Raw genomic sequence first — 16,232 nt, forward strand, 5'->3', positions numbered from 1 at the left:
TGAGTTTTTGTCGCTCTCTCACAAATAAATAAGAAAAAAATTTAAGGATTGTGGTTTCCAGGGGTTAAGAGAGAGGGAGAAATTAACAGGTGAGGCACAGAGGACTTTTAGGGCAGTGAAAATATTCCTACCCATGACACCACAGTGCTAGACACGTCACTGCTACATTGGTTAAAATCCAAGAGTGAGCCCTAATGTAACTCCGAACTTTGGATAATAACAGTGTAGCAGTGTCGGCTCATCAATTAGAACAAAGGTACCACTGGTGCAGGATGTTGATAGTGGGAGAGGTTGCGTATTGGGGGCGGGGGGGGGGGGGGCAGGGAGGATACAGGAAAGCTCTGTATTTTCTGTTCAGTTTTGCTGTCAACCTAAAAATGCTCTAAAAAAATTAAGGTCTATTGAAAAGGTAAATAATCCTGTAATGTCAAAGACTATAGAATAGTGCCCAGGCCCCAAAAAAGACAAAGGAAAAGGAGGGATGAGAATGAAAATTCAGAAATCATATATTGACAAAAACGGGCAAGAAGTGAGTGCAGCACATTTGAAATAGATTCAACTTCAGTGAAGAAAATGGACGACTTTGAAAGTAGTCATCCTGTATAATCTAAATGCAGCTAAAACTGGAGCAGGTGTTTGACTTAGCATTGACGTGACCACTTAGATGCCCACAATCCCACATTGGAGTGTCTGGGTTCAAGTTCTGGCTCTGCTCCTGATTCCAATTTCCTGCTAATGTGCACCCTGGGAGGCAGCAGGTGATAATTCAGGCAGTTGGGTCCCTGCCACCACGTGGGAGACCTAGATTGAGATCTCCACTCCTGACTTTGGCCTGGCCCAGCCCTGACTGTTATGGACACTGGGCAGTGAACCAGGAGATGGAAAAATTCTCTCTCTCTCTCTCTCTCTCTTTCTTTCTTTCTCTCTCAATAAATAAAGGATATAAAAATAAGAAAGAATGTAGCTAAATTGAAAGAGGAAAAATATACAAGATGAGAGAGAAAATTAAATAAAGATCTCATTGATGAATCTGTTCATTTTTCTTTTTTTTAAAGATTTTATTTTTATTTATTTGACAGGTAGAGTCATAGACAGTGAGAGAGAGAGACAGAGAGAAAGGTCTTCCTTCCATTGGTTCACTCCCCAAATGGCCGCAACAGCCAGAGCTGCACCGATCTGAAGCCAGGAGCCAGCTGCTTCCTCCTTGTCTCCTATGTGGGTGCAGGGGCCATCCTCCACTGCCTTCCCAGGCCACAGCAGAGAGCTGGACTGGAAGAGGAGCAACCAGGACTAGAACCCAGTGCCCATATGGGATGCCGGTGCCGCAGGCAGAGGATTAACCTAGTGCACCACGGTGCCGGCCCCTCTGTTCATTTTTCTTAAACAAAAAAGGAAGATTCTATCATGCCAAAGAAATGGCCATCAATAAAGTTTTTGTGTTCTGTGAAAAAGCGAGCTGTTTTTATTCATTATTGTATCACCAGTGCTGAGAATGGTGTGTAGCATTGTTTATGAAAGCTAGAGCTGAAGACAAGGGTGGTACAAAGATAATCACTAATGACTATCATCCAGGTTTATTAACTACTATAACAAATACCCTACCTATCTAGAGGTTTAAGCAATAAAGATTTATTTCTTACTCATACTGTAATCTGAAAATGAGGACTGGTAGAGATAACTATGCTCCACACAGTCATTTAGGGAACCAAGGTTCTTTCACCGATTGGCTCCATCACTCTTAGAGCCCATGAGTTCCCCATTAAGTCACCTGTATTCAGCTGGTGACAACAGAAAATGCAAATGCCTGGGGGATCTTAGGTACTAGGTTTAGATGAAGCATCTATATTTTCTTTTCTTTTCTTTCTTTTTTTTTTTTTTTTTTTTTTTTTGACAGGTAGAGTTACAGACAGTGAGAGAGACAGAAAGGTCTTCCTTCCGTTGGTTCACTCCTCAAATGGCCACCACGGCCGGCACTGCGCCGATCTGAAGCCAGGAGCTAGGTGCTTCCTCCTGGTCTCCCACGCAGGTGCAGGGACCCAAGCACCTGGGCCATCCTCCACTGCCCTCCCAGGCCACAGCAGAGAGCTGGACTGGAAGAGGAGCAACCGGGACTAGAACCCGGCGCCCATATTGGGTGCCGGCACCACAGGCAGAGGATTAACCAAGTGAGCCATGGCACCGGCCCCAGAAGCATCTATGTTTTCTATAAACTTTCAGTTAGCCAGGGCTCAGAGATCTGACATAACTGCAAGAGACCCTCGGAAATACACTGTAGTTATAAGCAACATTATGTCAGAGCATCAAACAGGAAATTGCAGGTACCACAAATGCTTTCTTCTCTGGATCAATATTTGGGTCGATCAGGAGAGAGGTGGAGCAAGAAGAATTGACCAAAGCAGAGAGTATTGTTTGAGATCTTCCTCATATTAGGATGACAGAGACATGAATTCTCAGGTAAAACAGAAAAATCAGATACAGCTAGACCTGGCCACCAGTAATGTTGTAAAGCACTGCCTTACTAAGCAGTTCATAAGAGGAAAAATATCAAAGAAGCCATCCCTGTAGGTTTTAGCTGTTCACAAGCCTTATGTTCAACTGGGTTCTTCAAGGAGCAGACCATGAGCAAGAATTCAGCATGAGTGACTTGTTCAGAAAGCTCCCTCAAGAGAAACTGAAAGGGAAGCATGACCAGAGAATGAAGCCAAGTCAAGGAGAAAACACGAGTGAGCTTCAACATGACTCCACAGAAAGCCCAACCTTCAGGCACGGAACCTGGGCTTTTGTACTCCTGTAGCAATCAGTCATTGGCTTCCGTTATCCCTGAGAGGATGTAAACTCCCAGGTACTCCTGAATGAGGAAGTTGTTGGTTACAGAAACTTTCAAATATCTTAACGGGCAAAATAGATCCAACAGTCCAAGAACAATCCTCTGAAGTATGTTACAGATAACAGCTATTAGCAGCAAAGTATAGCGTATTGGGGATAAATACACAGGACCAGTAAGAGATATGGAGGAAATATAAATGATATACAAACAGTGTCTGCGACAGGCCCTTATACACATTTATCTTTGAACTTATTTTGTGGTTTTCCAAAGTGTAGAGTACTTGGGGCCATGGTGGGAGTCAGCACAAAATCTCTCTAAAGGTGAACACATCCATTTTGGACCTCAGAGAACCCCACAAATTATGCTTGAAAAGCATTGATGAGCAAGCAATCAGAAATTACCAGACATATATGAATATAAGATAATAAGAAAATATAATAAGAGAAATCACAGATAACACCCTTAGATCTACACAGACTTCAAATATTCCAGGTATCAGATCAAATTTTTAACCTCTATTATCAGTTATTTATGTCTAAAAACATAAATGATAAAATTGAAAATATCTGCTGGAAATAGACTATGAATGGTACCACAGAAGTTTTAACAAGAACTAAATGGAACCATTATAATTGAAAAGTAAAGCAAGAAATTCTAAAAATTCTAACTCAGAAGAAGAGAAAAAAAGGCACCAAGGTAATTGATGAGGAGAGAATGGCTATGAATTTTCAAAATTGGTTGACGGCAATGACCTTCAGAATTCTCAAGAATTTCAGAAAATCCCAAGCAAGATAAGTAAATAAGAAATTCACCTGTTAGAAAAATCACAGATTTTTTAAATAAAACCAAAGATAAAAAGAAAGGCAAAAATAAAGTCAGAGATCAAAATAAATATTAAATAGAGCCAATAAAAATGGAAAGATTACATTCAAAGAAATGATACTCAGACTGACAACAGACTTCTGAAGATCAGCAATGAAATTCATAGACAATTGAATGCCTTTTCAAATCCCTAATAGGGAAAAAGTATAACTTATCATTCTCCCTTGAAAACGGAAGATGAAGACATTTCAGGGGGAAAAAAGTTCATCATCAGCATTCCTTCACTGAAAAAAAATTCTATAGTACATACTATGAGCAGGGATCCCAGATTGAAGGCCTGGGGTATAGAGGGCAGCAAGCAAAACTGAATGGATATATGTTCATATTTGAATTATAAATGGACATGGATTATTTATGGCAGTAATAATAATGACTAATGGGGTTAAAAATCAAAAAGGCATTATTGCCTGAAGTCAAAGTCACTATAAATAGAGTTTATGGTATTCTAAGGTTATTTGGGATATGGATAAAGGTTATTTCTTGGGGCTAGCATTGTGGTGCAGCAGGTCAAGCTACCACCAGTGACACTGGAATCCCATATGAGCACCAATTCATGCCCCAGTTGCTCCACTTTTGATCCAGCTCTCTGCTAGTGTATCTGTGAAAGCAGTAGAAGATTGCCCACATGCTTGGGCCCCTGTACCCACATGGGAGATCTAGATGGAGTTGTAGGCTCCTGACTTTGACCTGACTCAGTCTAGGCTGTTGTAACAAATGGAGAAAGCAAATGAAAAATCTTTCTCTCGCTCTCTCTCTCCCTCTCCCCTCACCTCTCTCTCCCCCTTCCCCTTTTTCTCATCCTCCTCCCTTTCAAATAAACAAATTAATCTTAAAAAATGTAGTTCATGGTAAGATACTTGTTAACTTTGTCCTTTTATAATGTAAAAATTTATTTTATAACATCCAAAGTAACTTATAAAATGTATAAACATAACATATAATACCCCCAAAATTAGAATTTGCACAAAAAAAGGTAAAAAAATATAAAGAGGAGACATAACATAAAATTGTTATAGAAAATAAATAGTATAAAAATTCCAAATACATCAGTAATTATGATGAATATAAGCCAATATTGCTTCAATTAAAAAGAGGGAGAACCTAAAAAATATAAAATCCAAATTTTCAAAAGACACATTAAATATATAGATACAGAAAGGATGAAAGTGAAAGGCAGCATGAAAATACTAATAAAAGAAAGATTATATAACTATACTAATAGCAAACAAAATAGAATTTGAGGCAAAAATCATTCCTAAAGACTATTAGTTCCTAACAATAAAAAGTTAAATCATGCTGGAAACAAAATAATTTTAAATTGACATGCATTTACTAATGTGGCCTGAAATACATAACACAAAAATTAATAGCATAGATGAGAAAATAAACAGCCACAATTTATGAAGACTTCAAAACAAACCTTTCAGTGATTAGTCGATTAACTGACAAAAATCAGTGCAGATCTAGATTTGACAAACTTGGCCAAATGGACATTTGGAGAACACTAAACCAAATGAACACAGAAGACCCAAACATACACAAACATTTACAAAAAGGGACCATATGATAACCATAAATCCATTCTCAACAGTGAGATGAGAGTATGTTGTCTGACCTCAGTGCAAATACTTAGAAAACGACAAAGAAAATACTATACCCTCAAACCTGCAGAAAATATGAGCTTTAAACTGTGTTCATTTGAAAAGAAGAAAATTGAAGAGTGAAGCACTTATCTCAAAAAGGAAAAGTGGGAGAAAAAAAATTGGAAGAGGGAGTAACAAAAATAATGAAATAGAATAAACATGAAATAGAGTGAGAATTTTTTACAGAAAGTAGAAAGTGAGAATTTACTCTTTGGAATAAAAGAGGACACAGAACACGAAGTCTAGATACTGGAGCCATCAAACAGCACAGCATTATGAGCAACTTAATGCCTATAAATTAGAAACATACAGGTTAAATGAGCATGTCTGACATCATGACACTCAGAGCACATCACTATCAATACCCTTGTCTTCTAACAAAATATTTTCTAGAATAATCAAATAATCAAATAAGTAACAATAGGCAGAAAGAAATGAGTATGTTCTGTTATTAAACTTCACATATTAGTAAAGACTCACAGCTATATACCAAAAAAGTTTTAAAAAGTAATATACAGGCCGGCGCCACGGCTCAATAGGCTAATCCTCTGCCTGTGGCGCTGGCACACCACGTTCTAGTCCTGGTCGGGGCGCTGGATTCTGTCCCGGTTGCCCCTCTTCCAGGCCAGCTCTCTGCTGTGGCCAGGGAGTGCAGTGGAGGATGGCCCAAGAGCTTGGGCCCTGCACCCCGTGGGAGACCAGGAGAAGCACCTGGCTCCTGCCTTCGGATCAGCGCAGTGCGCCGGCTGCAGCGGCCATTGGAGGGTGAACCAACGGCAAAGGAAGACATTTCTCTCTGTCTCTCTCTCACTGTCCACTCTGCCTGTAAAAATAAATAAATAAATAAATAAATAAATAAATAAATAAAATACAAAATTACAGAAAGAAAGCTGAGAAAATTAATGGTTTAATACTTTTCAATGGCCTTAATGTATTTTAAAGGGAAAACACTTATCCTTATTTATTGATTTGTCACAACAATAAATACAAATAATATAATTTATATTTTTGAGTCTAGCTTTCTGTAAATTTGTCAATGACTTCATCTAAATTGATCTTTATGTATTCATGCCCACAGATAGTGGAGCCAGATTTGTCGTTCTGTCTGCCCAGAATCAAGTAGAAAATACTTTCTATTCATTCTAATTTTGAAAACTATCTTTCATATGAAGGAACACATATACAAGTAGTTAGGAAAAGTGTTCAACTTGATCATGATTCATAAAATTACTAAACAATGAATTCTAGTAGTTATAATACCATCCATGCCTTTGTTTCTTTGAGATCTGCTCAAGTCACTTTCAAACATGTTTGCAGATGTTTGAAAACTCCAAGTGGGTGCTTAAAATGACAGAATTTATGAAACTTAAGGGCTATTTCTCTGCTCTTCCAATCACTGTTCATTTCTAATCTACTATTTAAATCCATGAACATGTAGTAGCACAAGGACTGGAGATACCACCTGTACCAAAGCAGGCAAGCTCCAATAATTCCCAACTATTACAAACTTACTCTTGAAATAAAGGTGTGTAGCTGAGTCCAAGTGTGTCAAGAGCTAACTCTATAATTAAGAATTCTCTAAATCTGGGGCCCAGTGTTGTGACATAGTGAGTTACACCACCGCTTGCAACCCTTGTATCCCATACGGGAGCACTAATTCAAGTCCCAGCTGCTCCACTTCAGATTCGACTCTCTGGCAATGCACGTAAGAAAGCAGCAGAGTCGGCCCAAATCTCTGGGCCCCTGCCACCCACATAGGAGAGAATAGGATGGAGTTCCCGACTGCTGGCCCAGCTCTCAGCCACTGCAGTCATTTGGGGAGTGAACCAGAGGGTGGAGGACCTCTCTCTCTGTCTCTTCCCCTCTTTCTCTGTCATTCTGCCTTTCACATAAATAAATCATTTTTTAAAAAGAATTCTCAAAATGAACTTCACATAAAATGTGTTATAACATGCCAATTTAAAGCTTACACATAATCATATATGTGAAAATGCAACAGATATCTCAGCCATTACCTTTAGAACTTAACTAACAAAAGATTTGGGCTGTAGGGAAAAGAGGATTACTTCGAATGATTGAGATTCTCATTGACTTTGTTATTGTGATTATAGAATCAACAGACCACACCCTCCCTCACTATATACCTCCAGGGCACACAGCTCCACCACCCTGGCTTTGGTACTGAAAGGACGAATTCCCAAAAAATTACAATTTATGCAAACTGTCTATGGGGTTGGCATTGTGGCACAGAGGGTTAAGCCTCCCCTTGCGACACCGGCATCCCATATCAGTTCTCTTGTTGGTGTCCCAGCTCCTCTGCTTCTGATTCAGATCCCTGCTAATGTGCCTGGGAAGGAAAAAGAAGATGGATGGCCCAGGTATCTGAGCTGCTGCCACTCATGTGGGAGACCCAGATGGAGTTCCAGGCTCTCAGCTTTGGCCTGGCCCAGAATGGCTGTTGTAGCCATTTGGGAACCAGCAGATGGAAGAGCAATCCTCTCTCTCTCTCTCTCTCTCTCTCTCTCTCTCTCTCCCCTCCCTTTCTCCTTCCCTCCCTCCCTCACCTCCCCCCCCCCCACTTTCTGTCTGTTAGACACTCTTTCAAATAAGTACATAAATCTTTAAAAAAAAAAACTAACTCTGCACTAGAACATACAAGATGCTTCAAAACGTTTGTGGAAAATTGAATTAAAAGACATTAATTTTGGTATAAAAATTTTGAAATGGAAGCATACAAGAGGTCTAGAGAAAGTTTGTGGAAAGTGTGTATTGTGGTAATGCATTATTATTTATAGATTAATAAATATTTAATGTAATGAATTTATTTACATTATAACAAATTATATCATGGAAAACACTATTTATGGATCTAAAAATTTTTCACACCAGAATAAAATTATTTTTAATTCCATTTTCTACAAACTTTACGGAGTTCCATCATATTATACTGTTCATAGTAGCCTTGTTCATGATTGTCAAAAACAAAACAGAGGCAGGCATTTGGCCTAGCTTGAGAAACCTGCTGGGATGCACACATCCCATATCAAAGAGCCTGGGCAGTTAGGTCCCTGCCACCCACATAGGGGACCTGATTTGAATTCTCAGCTCCTGGTTTTGGCCTGGTTCAGGCCCAGCTATTGAAGGAATTAGGGGAGTGAACCAGCAAATGGGAGCTCACTCTCTCTTTCTGCCTCTCAAATAAATACTAATAAATAACAAAATACATACTTTAAAACAAATGACTAATAAAAGCAAAGCAACCTTAGCATTCATCAATAATAGAATAGTCAAATAGTGTATGGTATAATCACATAGGAATGCAATACCACACAACCTCTTGCTAACACCTAACAGAATTTGTTATGATATGCGATTATCTGTCTGTGTACTCTTAGTTATGCCTGTTTCAGCTACTGTTTGGTCATTTCCATGAAAGCAAGCATCGAGTCCCAACCTACCTATAATTCCCAGCCTGGCACCTGAGACAGGGTAGAAAGCACTGAGTGGGCGGTTACAGTGGAGTCCTGCTTCCCCTGGAGCCACCGTATCACTGGGAGATGACTTTGTTGTGCTCCATTATATAACTATCTTTTTGTTTCATTCTCAAAGCGAAATCTATTTTTTTTTTTCATTTCTAACATCTTGGCAGAACCTCACTGCATGCGCAAATGCTGACAACATGGGCAACAGTATGTGGAACCGATTTACTCTGCGGACTTCTAACACAAGGCAGAATATAACCCATAAAAGTGACTCCCACTGACTCTGCCTCCTCGCTGCGGGCACTGCCCTCGAGGTACCCTGCCCTCACTGGGAACACCTTCACTCGCCACAGCCATCATGTGAAGTAACTATTAGCATTTTCATCTTTTTGCAAATGAGGAAACTGAGACTTAAGGAGTAACTTTTCCAAACGCACGCAGCCTAGTGGTGGAGCTGGATTCAGCCCAGCAGGCCGTGCCGTGCTGCTGCCTTAAGTACCCGGGGCTGCGAACAGGAGCACTAATAGTTGCAACTCGCACTGCAGACTGGTCGGCAGGGTGAACAGCACCGTCTAGGGTGTGCGGGGCACAAAGACCGAGCTGATGGGCCCCACGTGGGTCCTGTGAAGCCAGACTTCAGAAAGCCAGTGCTCCTGTGGGCTTCCAATAAAGAACCCTTCAGATCCCACCTTTTCCCTGTGCTGAGTAATCGCAGGATTTACCTGAAGGAGCCGGGATTGTGTCTCTTGTGATCCTGGTTGGGGGCTCCGAGCGCCTGTTGCTGCTGGAGTCATCTATAATTAGAGGATTAAACTGTCTCACATTTGGGCTGACCGCAGGCATCCTTGACAAGCATCATTCCTACTGGTAGGTTTGGATGTCTGTGTGCTTCTGGCTCCGTGGAGAGATGGCTAGAACTGCGGAAAAATAGAACAGGGAAATAAATTGCAGAAGCCTTTCAAGTTTCTTCCTTTCTGCCTGCTCAGGGTTTTTTCCCCCTTTTTGAACTTTTCATGCATCAGAGACAGGGCCATCCTCCTCTCTTGCTCTGCAAGCTGGCTGCAGCCGCTGTCCGCTGAGCTCTTCCCAAGCACAGGCAAGGGACACTGCCAGCTCATACCCATGGGCTTGTCCAGCTCAGCTGAAAACATCAGGGGATTCTTCCATCAGGAGCCTAGAATTCTGTATGGTCCTTAAATACTTAGCCCTCAGGCTTTCTGACTTCCCTTCTTGTCAGCAACTAGAATATTAACAAATTATAGCACGCAGGGCAGATGTTTTGTGCAGAGGTGAGAAACCCACATCCCAAATCAGACTGCCTGCGTTTAAGTTCCACTTCCACTTTCAAATCCAGCTTCTAGCTCATGCACACTCTGGGAGGAACCTAGTGATAGCTCAAGTACTTGGGTCCTCGTCACCCATGCTGTTGCAGCCATTTGAGTATTAACCCAGCAGATGGAATCTCAATCTCTCTCTTACTCTGCTTTTCAAATAAAATGAAAATAAATAAATTTTTAAAGAAACAAACTCTTTTTCTTTTTTTTTAAACTTTTATTTAGTAAATATAAATTTCCAAAGTACAGTTCATGGATTACAACGGCTCCCCCCCCCATAACTTCCCTCCCACCCACAACCCTCCCATCTCCTACTCCCTCTCCCATTCCATTCACATCAAGATTCATTTTCAATTCTCTTTATATACAGAAGATCACTTTAGCATATATTAAGTAAAGATTTCAACAGTTTGCACCCACACAGAAACACAAAGTGTAAAGTAATGTTTGACTACTAGTTATAGCATTAATTCACAATGGACAACCCATTAAGGACAGAGATCCTCCATGAGGACTAAGTGCACAGTGACTCCTGTTGTTGACTTAACAATTTGACACTCTTATTTATGGCGTCAGTAATCACCTGAGGCTCTAGTCATGAGTTGCCAAGGCTATGGAAGCCTTTTGAGTTTGCCAACTCCAATCTTATTTCGACAAGGTCATAGTCAAAGTAGAAGTTCTCTCCTCCCTTCAGAGAAAGGTACCTCCATCTATGATGGCCCATTCTTTCCACTGGGATCTCACTCGTAGAGATCTTTCATTTAGGTTTTTTTGTTTTGTTTTGTTTTGTTTTGTTTTGTTTTTTCCAGAGTGTTTTGGCTTTCCATGCCTAAAATACTCTCACGGGCTCTTCAGCCAGATCTGAATGCCTTAAGGGCTGATTCTGAGGCCACAGTGCTGTTTAGGACATCTGCCATTCTATGAGTCTGCTGTGTATCCCGCTTTCCATGTTGGATTGTTCTCTCCTCCTTAATTCTATCAGTTAGTATTAGCAGACACTAGTCTTGTTTGTGTGATCCCTTTGGCTCTTAGACCTATCATTATGGTCAATTGTGAACTGAAATTGATCACTGGGACTAGTGAGATGGCATTGGTACATGCCACCTTGATGGGATTGAATTGGAATCCCCTGGCACATTTCTAACTCCAGCATTTGGGGCAAGTCCGATTGAGCATGTCCCAAATTGTACCTCTCCTCCGTCTCTTATTCCCACTCTTATATTTAACAGAGATTAAATTTTAATTTAACTGAAAAGAAACAAACTTTTTAAAAAGACAAATTATACCATGCCTATTATGAACAAATAATATTCATATACATCAAGAATATTCTTATTACTATTAATATCCTTATATATTAAGGAGAAAGTGAAAGGACCCTATAATCCCACCCATACCTCACGAATGAAGACTGTTATCAGCTTATGCCTCGGCTCACGAATCCCTTGGAAACATACAAAAACAAATTTAAAAAGTTGATATATCCTAAAATATTATTTCTATTATTTTGTAATTCAATTTCGTACTCAGTAACATGCTATAGGCATTTTTCCAGGCCTGAATAATTCACAAGATTGATCTGCCTTGTCCTTATAAGTGGCCATACAGGATTTCAGGGTCCACAAACACCTCCAAGTTAGAGATTCCCCACCCATCCAGGTAAACACGGAGCCGAGCTGTACTCCTTGCTACACCTTTCCCCCTTGCCCTCTCCGCATTCCAATCATTTACCAAGTCCTAGCAAATTTGCTTCTTGAATTCACTCAAATGCACCCCTCCTTCCATTTCTGTTACTACCACTTCAGCCTAAATGGTGATCATCTCTCAGCTAAATTTCTACAACTGTCTCTCAGTCAGGGCCTCTCCAAAGCAGAAATCTGATCGAATCACTACCCACAACATGCAGGTTTTCTTTCTTTAAAAACATGCTGATAGCTTCCCTTTGATCTTGAAATATGAATAAGAGGCCTTAACACGGACCATAGGTCCTCAGAAAAAGGTCCTGCTGGTCCCAAAGGCCCTGTACATTTACAGTTTTATCACATGATCAATTTGCCTCCAAAACAACAGGTGAGGCTGCATCACCACCAACGGTATCTGAAAGTGCAAGTGAGAAGGATGTCTCTGCAACTGTCCCACCTCCACCCCACAATCACCAGCATCCTGTGCCCAAAAAATTCGTAAGAGTCTAAATGTTGATCCAACCCACATCATGTATTTATATCTATAAAATAATATGATTTGAGGCAATTTCAAATTAATACAGAAAATGCTGCAGCAGCCTCAGCTCTGCCAGCTGTGTTACTGCGCAAAGACTCAGCTGGGAGGTAATTACAACCCAGCGCATCCCGGGCCTCCCACAGACCTGCAAGTGGGCAGGTCTGCTTGGCCACGGAGTGCTTCCAAGTCCGTGTCCCCAGGGCAGCCAGCTGGAGGCTGCCATCTGGTCTGTGAAAGGAAACCCCTGGCTGGTTCTTTCTTCAACCTGGAAAAGCGCTGGCTGTACATTTCCTCTTGCTGTCCCTCGTCTGGTTCAGTCTGACAGCACACCTTCCCCACACATCTTCTCCAGAGGTAGTCTTTGAACAATGAGCAGCACACTGTACGATCTCCAGTAAGAGAGGAGTCATATTTTGAACCCATGTGTATACTGGATTCTAGTCAGTCCCAATTTGCTATTGCCCCTTTATCCGTACCTTTCATGCAAGCTACAGCAAAAGAAACATATTAAAATTTCCCCCACATAAAGTTTTCATATTTATTCAGTCATTTATTCATTCACTCAGTTAGTAAAAAACTGTGGGACACCTATTGTATACCAAACACTGAACTAAGTGCCAGGAATACAGCAAAGAAAAAGACAAAAATAATCCTGGTCCACTTATGATTGGAGCATAGCCAAATATTGTTATGAGGCAAATAGAGTCCCAAGACAACAGGCCACATCTGACTTTTATTAAAGGCACATTTCCGTCCTCATAATTCAACGACAGGCCTCACCTAGAGGAGTTCCTGAGTCACCCGGAGAATCTGCACTTTGCTTTCCAAGAGAGAACTCCTCGTACAAGACAGAAGCCTCTCCAGTTAATGCCTCTGTGCTATTTCTCTTCCCTGCTTTTTCAAAACTTTCCTAGTCCCTGTGCTCCATTAAATTATTGACCTCAATTCTTTAGCCCTCTTGGCTTTCACACTCTTTTCTAAGGGAAACATTCCTCAAGGTGGAATCACCGTGCCCTGCCACAGCCTGTGCTGGGCGGGGGAGGGGCTGGCAGGAGCCGATCCAAGTTCCTTCTCCAGCAAAGCACCAGGGGTACTACAGGTCATTCCCCTTACTGGGCTGCAGATCTGTGATGGCCGGGGACCCCTCCTGTGTCTTGCATTGCCTTGCAGAGGGGCCCTGCTGAATCTCTATCACACACCCTTTCCTCTGGCATGGGGGATCCCAGCCTGTCACGGCACCATGGTCATGGTGGTTTAGTTTGCTTTGCTTCTCTCTCTATGCCGCCATCCCAGGTCTCTGTCCCGTGGGATTCCCGCAATTCCCTTGCTGAGTCCTAGTGCTCTCCCTTGGCACTCATCTCTACACACAGCTGTTTTCATTGTCGTTGCTGCTTTGGTTCTTCTCTGTGGAGGAAGAGGCACCTCTAATCCACCATCTCAACTCTTTCAACCTTTGCCAAATGATGTTGCAATTCCTCTTACCAGAGGGCTCTGAACTTGAGCTAACCCATGTGATTTGCTTTAGCCAATGAGATGTTAGAAAACACAGCATAAACAAATACACACTGTACTTGCTTACATGTCTACTATTACCATGACAAGAACATGCCCCGGGCAATCCACAAGGAGGATGAAAGACACGTGGACTAAACCTGGATCCAACCTACCCTCAGTCCTGTGCATGACTGACATCAAATAATTGCTGTTTGAAGCCACTGAGTATGAAGTTTTGTGGCACAATAGGTAATGGATAATGTGTTCTATAACTGGTATAAACATCCCTAAGTCTATCCACCCCCAGATTCCATTAGGCTTCCTTCTGGAAGCCTAAACTAAAAGATGGCCATGCTTTAAATGATTTGGGAGGAGACAGTCACTTTGGAAACCATGACTAAACGGAGTGTTCTTCCTAAGAGACGGAGCTGCCCCTCTGTCCTCTCTTTGGAAGAGCTGTTGCTTAAACTCCCTTCTGGACTCCCACCAACCAAACAGTGCAGGACTTTTGTAGGCTCTTTCTTGGAGGATTCCTGGGAGTTTCACTTCAGAACAACACAGGCCAGCATTTATAGTATGACTCTGGTGTTTGTTAGCTGTGTGACCTTAAGTCAAGTAATTTAAAGTCTCTGAATCTTGTTCTACTCATTTAAAAAGTGAGGCTATTACCCATCTCTAATTAAATCATGTTATAGACATGAAAACCTTGGCTCCAGGCTCAATCATGGGATTCAATAAAAGTTGTAGGGTACTTTTTCTTGTTTTTGCTTTGCTTATTGTTTTAAATTGTCATTAATTTTTAGGTTTTGCTTTCTATTCTTAGCTTATCACCAGTATTTACTGTAACTGATGAATTGTCCAGAAATAAGAATTAAATAGAGGCCTTCTTACACTTTCTAGAAGAGAAATTTACATGGTGGGGAGAAACTCCTTAGAGAACCACTTCAAAATCTCAAAGAAAACAATCAATATTTATATGACTATATACAAATAAAGTAGGGCCATGCAGAAGCATGAAGCAAGACCTCTACCTTACACCTTACACAAAAATCCACTCAACGTGGATTAAAGACCTAAATCTACCACCTGACACCATCAAATTATTAGAGAACATTGGAGAAACCCTGCAAGATATAGGCACCGGCAAAGACTTCTTGGAAAAGACCCCGGAGGCACAGGCAGTCAAAGCCAAAATTAACAACTGGGATTGCATCAAATTGAGAACTTTCTGTACTGCAAAAGAAACAGTAAGGAAAGTGAAGAGGCAACCGACAGAATGGGAAAAATATTTGCAAACTATGCAACAGATAAAGGATTAATAACCAGACTCTACAAAGAAATCAATAAACTCCACAACAAAACAAGCAACCCACTTAAGAGATGGGCCAAGGACCTCAATAGACATTTTTCCAAAGAGGAAATCCAAATGGCCAACAGACACATGAAAAAATGTTCAGGATCACTAGCAATCAGGGAAATGCAAATCAAAACCACAGTGAGGTTTCACCTCACCCCAGTTAGAATGGCTCACATACAGAAGTCTACCAACAACAGATGCTGGCAAGGATGTGGGAAAAAAGGACACTAACCCACTGTTCCTGGGAATGCAAACTGGTTAAACCACTATGGAAATCAATCTGGAGATTCCTTAGAAACCTGAAGATAACCCTACCATACAGCCCACCCATCCCACTCCTTGGAATTTACCCAAAGGAAATTAAATTGGCAAACAAAAAAGCTGTCTGCACTTTAATGTTTATTGCAGCTCAATTCACAATAGCTAAGACCTGGAATCAACCTAAATGCCCATCAACAGTAGACTAGATAAAGAAATTATGGGATATATACTCTATAGAATACTATACAGCAGTCAAAAACAATGAAATCCGGTCATTTGCAACAAAATGGAGGAATCTGGAACACATCGTGCTGAGTGAAATAAGCCAGTCCCAAAGGGGCAAATATCATACGTTCTCCCTGATCGGTGACAACTAATCGAGCACCTAAAAGGAAACCTGTTGAAGTGAAATGGACACTGTGAGAAACAGTGACTTGATCAGCCCTTACCCTGACTGTTGATGAACAATTTAATACTTTATCCCTTTTAGTATTTTGTTTTGTCCTACTTAATACTATTGGTTGAACTCTGTAATTAACACACAATTATTCTTAGGTGTTTAAATTTAACTGAAAAGTGATCTCTGTTAAATATAAGAGTGGGAATAAGAGACGGAGGAGAGGTACAATTTGGGACATGCTCTATCGGACTTGCCCCAAATGCTGGAGTTAGAAATGTGCCAGGGGATTCCAAGTCAATCCCATCAAGGTGGCATGTACCAATGCCATCTCA

The sequence above is a fragment of the Oryctolagus cuniculus genome, chromosome 4 (genome assembly GCF_964237555.1).
Source record: "Oryctolagus cuniculus chromosome 4, mOryCun1.1, whole genome shotgun sequence".
Taxonomy (NCBI): Eukaryota; Metazoa; Chordata; class Mammalia; order Lagomorpha; family Leporidae; genus Oryctolagus; species Oryctolagus cuniculus.